The following is an 8,194-nucleotide window of genomic DNA, read 5'->3' as shown; positions in this document are numbered from 1 at the left end:
CTGTGTGGGGGAGAAAAGGGGGTTACCATACAGAGAAAACAGCAGTAAAAACGGGAAACTATACTAATCTCTCTCTCTCTCTCTCTCTCTCCCTCTCTTGAAGGTATATATTTGTACATTTTCATGTTACTATAATTCTGTAGTTCCACACACACACACACACACACACACACACACACACACACACACACACACACACACACACACACACACACACAAGAAAGAAAGCTTTTGACACAGTACCACACCAAAGACTTTTATGGAAACTGTACCATCAAGGAGGAATTCGAGGCAAACTGTTTTGTTGGATGCAAGACTTTCTCATAAAAATAGAAATGAGGACAGTACTAAGAGGAAACTACTCATCATGGAAAGAAGTGACTAGTGGAGTACCACAGGGTTCGGTGCTGGCACCAATCATGTTTCTAGTGTACATAAATGATATAAACAGTAACACTGGAAATGAGAGCTATCTGAATATGTTTGCAGATGATGCAAAAATACAAAGGAGAATTACTAGCACAGACTCTTGTAGGGAGCTACAAGAAGAATTAAATAAACTTCATGAATGGAGTAGTACATGGCAAATGGAATTCAATGTGGACAAGTGTCATGTAATCAAGTTTGGTAAAAGTGGAAAAAGACCTGATTGGGATTATAAGTTAGGAAATAAAACCCTATAGACATCAGAAAGAGAGAAAGACCTAGGTGTGATTATCAATAACAGACTATCTCCGGCTGACCACATCAGCGAGAAGGTACGGAACATGTATACACTGCTTGCAAATATGAGAATAGCATTCACATACATAAATGAAGACATGCTAAGAAGGATAATAACATCATTCATTAGACCAACCCTGGAATATGCATCAATAGTCTGGAGTCCTCATCTCAAAAAGCATATAGACAAGATTGAAAAAGTTCAAAGGGCCGCTACAAGATGGATACCAAGCTTAAGGGACCTAAGCTACGAAGAAAGACTAAATAAACTGAATCTACCAACACTACAGGAGAGAAGGAAAAGAGGTGACATGATAATGCTATATAAGTGCATATCAGGAAAGGAGAAAATAGACATAAATGATTACTTAACATATGGAGAAGCATCAGCAAGAGGACACTGCAAAAAACTGCATAAGAAGAGAGGTCATAAAGACGTAAGGAAATTCAGTTTCCCAGACAGAGCAATTGATCAATGGAATGCACTACCGAATGAAATAGTGTGTGCCAAAACAATTCACAAATTTAAGGATATGTACGATAAATATGGTCTAAGACACGGGACAATACGAGCTTGACTCATTCCTGTAAAGATACAATTAGGTAAGAACAATTAGGTAAGAACACACACACACACACACACACACACACACACACACACACACACACACACACACACACACACACACACACACACACACAGGGGATATTTAAACATGTACCTTTGTACTTTACTTCAGATAATTTTCTTAGTTAATTTAGAGGACTTCTTTTTTTCACATTTATGTGATACTAGGTTCTTGTTTAGGACTCGAATTCTGAAGAACATGCGAGACCGAACAAATCACACACACACACACACACACACACACACACATTCTCTCTCTCTCTCTTCCTCAGTCTGCATGCCACACCTTAATCCTCACTTGACCTCCACATCTAATCCTTCCCTACCTACATCTTGCACCATACTTTACCACAGTTCACAACATTTTTTATCTCTCTCTCTCTCTCTCTCTCTCTCTTCGGAACTCTTCATTTTCAGGGAACCGATGGAATTTAATAAGAGGATCCTTCCTTCTCTGACTAGAAGTGCATCCTCTAACTGCACAACTAACCATATTGTCACAAAATTGATTGAGGTAGAATTACTCCCCCAAAACAGGAGTGAGTGTGTCGCTTGGGGCGAGCTTGAGTCGGGGAATGTCAGGATACAACTGAACCCATCTGTCCAGGTGAACCGAGCGGGAAACAGCCGCGTGACGTCATGCGCCAGGCTGTCTCATTATGAGGCCGAAGTGAGTTGACCTGTTCTCTCTCTTGATCTTGCATTTAACTATATGGTGAAACCCATAAACAAAAAGTTGGACTTTTCTACTTATAGCGCGCAGCGCTATGTGCAGCTCAATCAGCGCTGAGCGCTATAAATATCAAAGGCTCTGTTTACCAACCGTCCGCAATGAGTGCTTCCACGGTCCACCACAGCGTGCCTTGGATGTTAGAGTGTCTGCTGTTTGTGTTACAGCAGTCATTATAGTGATATTGTGGTATTTATATGTTTCTGGTTTTAGATAAGAAACTCTGCAGTACTGGTGTAAGATGAAACCATGTAATGTTTAATTTTAACATATGGGTTATTGATATTTGCTTTTAAAGTTTATTATCGGTGGTTATGAAAGTACTAAGCCAAAACCTTATCATGATTATATTACAAGTTGTTCTTGGGTTTGGAGAATTATTCATATTTGATCGCATCGTTCTTCAGGCTTGAGATAAAAAAGTAACTTCTGTAAATGCATTTAGAGTTGTGGTGTATTGCCCAGATTTCATTAAGGCTAATATATCCAGACATTAAACTAATGTAATGCACATGTATCTCAAGGTATTAAGTTTCATTATTTACACAACGATCACATAGATCTATTTTTGGTACCATTGATGTGTTAGGTTAATGAGAGGAGACACATAGGCTTATGCAAGTTTGGTTCTGATTAATGATGAATGGTATTTTAATCCCAGGAGTCATAATGCTTTTGAGAATATGAACAGAACTACAGGAGTCTTAGCAGTGTCTGCATGCTGATAGCCAAGTTGCACATTAGTATTGATTTTTTTTTTTCCTTTTTTCCCAGCGACCAAGTAGTTTAACCACTTTCTCACAGCTATTTTCCTCTCCTCCCAGCCAAAATTAAGCAAGCATAAACCTGATTTAGGAACATGTTTCAGTTCAGACAGTGTATTTTTTCAGCACCAACTGTCACCAGCTATGCGACACATTACAGATATCATAGAAGTACACCAAATTATCAATTTCCCTGTGGATTAGGTAATTGCCACCGAAGTTTTGTGTCTTAACGGATATAGAGCACATGTGTACTGAGATCATGGCGGAAACAAGCTGAAGAAGGGAACTTATGGGAAAACTGAAAACATGAATGTTGCTGTGCAGTGTTCAGTTACTCTTTGTCTGCAAAAATTACATGGTTTGACAGAACTGATAGCACATTTAAAGACACATATATAAGTACATAAGTAATGACATTTGTGTAAGTTGCCCATTCAGAAGGTGTCAGAAATCATTTCATAGGGTTGGTTCATTTAGTGCACACCTTAGCAGGAAACACAGCTGTTGGTCTTCCGATATGCTGAACAGGGAATGTCTTGAGAATGATGAAAATAATGTACACCAAGAGGGAAATGAAAATAGAGAAGGTAATGACAGTGACAGAAATACTGAAGGTGAGGAAGACAATGATCTGCAGTCATAGAGCAACCCAGAGATGTTTCAGTATGAGCTTCCGGATGTGCTGGAGCAGGATTTATATTTGAGGGAACTTGCATTATTTTTTTTCAAACTCCAAGAAAAATTTCTAATTCCTGCCAGCACTGTTCAAGATACTTTTTGTGAAATCCAACACATAAATCAAATTGAAGAGGCACATTCGAGGGCTAAACTTACTGTAAGACTCACTGAAGCAGGAGTAGAGCAGGAAAAAATTAAAGACAATGTGGTTGAGATGGCCAGCACAAGCATTTTTTAAAACTGTTTGAGTGGACCATTAAAATCTGAGCAAACCAGAAAGACATTCTACAAGAAAAAATTTTCATTGATAAAACCAGAACCAATATAGCCTGTTTGGTGAAGAAAAAGGGGAAGCCCCGACATGCACAATGTGTTTCTATTGAAAAGAGTATTAAATATCTGTGTGAAAAATATCATGTTAAAACAAACAGAACATATCATTATAGATCAAAATATTCCACTGGTTCTCGCTGATGTGAAGGATGGTTCACTGTTCAGGTCAAATGAAAATTTTCAGCAGCCTTCCATCCAAATCCTTCTCTATCAGGATGCCTTTGAGGTAGTCAATCCTCTGGGCTCAGCTCGAAAAAAATATAAAGTACTTGTAGTATACTTTACTCTTGCAAACACTGAGCCACACTTCAGATCTGCAATTGACCAAATGCAACTAGTATTGCTTTACAGTGAGTCTGATTTAAAATTTGGTCATGACAAAGTCTTTCAAAACTAGCAGCAGATTTAGAAAAGTTAGAAAAGAAAGGTATTAAGGTAAATGGTGAAAATACTTTTAAAGGAACTTAGTGTGCCATCATAGAAGACCATCTTGGGAGTCACGGGGTAGGTGGAATCACAGAGAGTTTTCGACATCAGAATTTATGCAGATTTTGTATGATAGACCTGAATTCATTCAAGGATTGTCCATATGATGTTGTGCTTCCAGAACTGTGGAGAACTATAAGAGTGATGCTCAATATGTTGAGCAAACACCAGGTGTTGAGATGCACAGTGGCATTATATTTAATTAAGTTTTTAACAAGTTAGACCACTTCCATGTTGCCAGCCCAGGATTACCTCCTTGCCTTGGTCATGATCTGTTTGAGGGAATTATAAATTATGATATACCTCTTATCATAACAGATCTTGTAGGCGAGAAATGGTTTAGCTATGATGAATTAAACAGGAAAATTTCAGGGCTGAAATATTATATCACTGATAGCTTAGACAAACCATGTGAGATCAGTCAAGGTGCTGAACGACTTACTGGTACCGTACAGGTCATGCTTTGCAAAATTGGGTCTTTCTCAGATTATTTTCAATTTACATTGCAGAATATGTGAAAGATCCATATGATGATGTTTGGCAGTTATACTTAAAACTCAGGCTTATAGTTGAATTAGTGTGTGCACCTGCAATCTCCCAGGGGCAGATTGCATTTTTAGAAACTTGTTCAGGATTACCTTGAGAGCAGAAGCTTGGTCTTCCTACAGGTCAACCTTAAACCTAAGCACCATTTTCCACGCCACTGTCCAGAGCTGATCCTCAGATTTTTTTTTTTTTTTTAATGCGTCCAACTCTGGGCATAGGCTTCACAGCCTGCTCTCAAGGCCCAGTAGCTCTCCTACGTACCGCACACCTCTGCATGTCACCACTTCGGCGCTAACACCCACCGTCCATACTGAATACATGCTAGGGCTGTCTCATGCAGGACTGGTGTTTTGGTATTAGCGGTGGTATTTTTACGACATGTCGGCGGGTCTTCTGGTAGATTAGTAAAATCTGATTTTTATGAAATTCAAATCCTTAAACAGTTCCCTGCCCCAGCAGGATTTGAACCCGGGTCCATTAGGACTACAAGCCACCTCTCTACCGATTGAGCCACCACCTCCCCCAGGCTTTGGGCAATTCGTTTTGAGAGCAAGCACTCATATTTTAAAAAACGTGCAGGGGGCTTGCAAAACTTCAAAAATGTATGTCAGTCCCTAGCTGAGAGGCATCAGCTGTTGCATGCCTATTACAGTGCTGGTTGCTTATTTCCACCACCACTCCAGATTCATCAGGCATTCAACTTCAGTAATGATATGCTTGACAAAGATTTGGTTGCTGCTGTTTGTGCATTTCAGCTTACAGAATACTGCACAGTTATGACTAAATTATATTCAAGGGTACTCAGTACAAAAAGGATATGGGATTTCTGTTGGAGAAAAATGAAGGAGAATATACTGTGGGAAAAATAATTTTAATTTTTGTGAAAAAATCAACTAATATTTTTTTCTTGCACGTTGAGTACACCGCTTCCCGTCTGATCAGCGAAGTTAAGCAACGTTGGGTCTGGTTAGTACTTGGATGGGTGACTGCCTGGGAACACCAGATGCTGTTGGCATCCCTATGTGTCAAGTGGGGTTGGTGGAGGATTAGTGCCCCTCCCTGTAAAACAGTTAACTCTAAGCCCTTGGTCACCCCGTTTGGGATACATGGCGTCTGGCAATGAATGAATGAAAATCTTTCTCTTTCTGTACCATTCCCACATTTGGATTGCTTGTGTCAAATGCTTAGTCTCAGTTGCTGACAAGGGTAAAATGTGTTAAAATTGAAGATATTCTTAGCTATACACCACTCTCCATTTACAAAATAGGAAATGATTTTGTTATTTCCATGAAGTATACAGTTCCACTCTCACATTAGACCCTGACACAACATAGGACATTGACACCAGAGATACGGTACTGTATGTTTAAAGCATATCATCGGTACCTGTTATGCTCCAACTTGCAGAAGCCTATGAAGCTGAAATTTAAATATAAGCTCAGAGGTAGCTTCCCTCCTCAGATCAATCAGATTTTTTTTTTTTTTTAACCCGTCCCATACCGACGACGTACGATACACGTTGCAACTTTTTTTCATGCTCAGTACCCATGACATTTATAAATGGTTTTCAGTTACAAGATCCGTCATTTGCACATTTTTGCTGATATGCTTTATTCTACTTAATAAAAACAGTGTTATTTACTATTACGGTATCTTCTTTAATCAGTACTTCCCAACCATCATTCCACATAAAAGAGTCAAGTCCCGGGTTATTTTACGGCTGCTGTAAGTTGATTTACGGTTACCATAGAATTTTACAGTAAAAGGTTGGCAGCATTAGCTGCCAGTAATTTACCGTAATTTTTGCTGGAAATTTCTAAGAGTGCATATACCAATGCGAGACATTCAGCCTCCGTCTGTCTGTCCAGTCATTTGTTTGTTTGTCCTCTAACTCCTAGGCTATTTGATGGATGGCAGTGAAACGTCACGTGTGTTTAAGTGCATTGTAGGCATGTCTTGCATTATGTTATTTTTCTTAACCCTTTAACCGCGGGTATTGTTTTGGTCTGACTGTCCTCTCCCGTGGGGGTTTCAGCCAAATGTAAACAAACCTTTAAACCTTAATAACTCTGCACAGAATAAAGCTAGAGAAAAAAATAAGGTACCATTAGAAAGTACTAACCTTCAGCTTTCCATTGATGTAGGTTTCATGACTTTGTTGACTTTCACAGGACGGGGAGAGCCGTTAGAAGTGAGGGGTGTGAAATAACTATTTTACGCCCCACACACCAGTACCAAATGCCAACCACTCTCTCATAATAGTAATATAAACATATATGAACACTGTACATACGATAAACACCCACTCTGTGTTCACTGAGGTAGGTAAAAGGCACTTCCCTGCGGCTGCGCCCGCTCTTCACTGCGGCTGCACCTCACTTCACTGCGGCGGCACCCGCTCACTGACGTTTCATGCGATCTTTTCATTCTTTCTAACTTCTAATATTATTTTACATATAATATGGGCAATGTACATTATATTTACAATGCACTTATTACTATATTGCGTCACTGGCGCATCACAGAATTACATAAGTGCCGCAGAATTCCACAAGTGCCGCAGATTCTCTTATTACAATATCACTTATTATACTGGCCAATATTTCCTTTTTTTTTCTAGGCAAAATATCCCTTATTACTACATTATCCGTTATACAATTATTGGCAAAGCACGTCACTGTCGCATCACTATATATCACTGTCACTTTCAGTATTTACTCAGAGAGTGGTACTCGGCAAAGCACGGACTTACACATAGAGCGACTTGGCATTCAAGGCACTGGTGTGTGCTCATTTTTCTCGTCCTAGGCCTCCGTGTGGTGGTAGAACATACTCTGCAGCGGCCCTGTGACAACCTGCCGCCTGCTGTAGGAGGCAGTTTCACAAGCTGGTGCCAGCTCATGTAATTGCGGCACTCAAGACGGTCAGGTTGTGTGTCAGAGTGTCGGCTCGGGATCAATGCCGTCACCTGACCAAATCGTACAAGTAGCTGCTGCACGACAGTCTTCGAAAACTGTCTCAGTGATGGTTGCCTTATGCCCCCGACTTGTGTCTTGTAGAGAATGAAGGCGTTGAGCATGCACATATCGAGCATGTGCAGGCAAGCCTTCCTGTACCATCGGGTGTTTCTCCTGAGACAGTCGATTTCGCCAATCATCATATCAGACTTATCAACAAGTCTCATATTTACATTATAATCAATGACGGCATCAGGCTTCATGATTGGCTCTCCCGTCCTGTAGCTGACCTTCCCAGTTCTCTTCAATTCCCCCTTGTGGATGGTGCTGATCATATTCACGACCT

General features: G+C 40.1%; 1 pseudogene; it reads left to right on the top strand.

Annotated features, from left to right (window-relative positions):
* The first annotated feature begins 5,783 nt into the window (after positions 1-5,783).
* LOC145410251 (5S ribosomal RNA) lies at positions 5,784-5,906 on the top strand (annotated as a pseudogene).
* Positions 5,907-8,194: the final 2,288 nt, after the last annotated feature.

The sequence above is a fragment of the Coenobita brevimanus genome, chromosome 84 (assembly GCF_032717465.1).
Source record: "Coenobita brevimanus isolate Jiangsu-jjx chromosome 84, ASM3271746v2, whole genome shotgun sequence".
Classification (NCBI taxonomy): Eukaryota; Metazoa; Arthropoda; class Malacostraca; order Decapoda; family Coenobitidae; genus Coenobita; species Coenobita brevimanus.
Note: the sequence above shows the minus strand (reverse complement) of the source record. Positions and strands in the feature narration are given on the sequence as shown.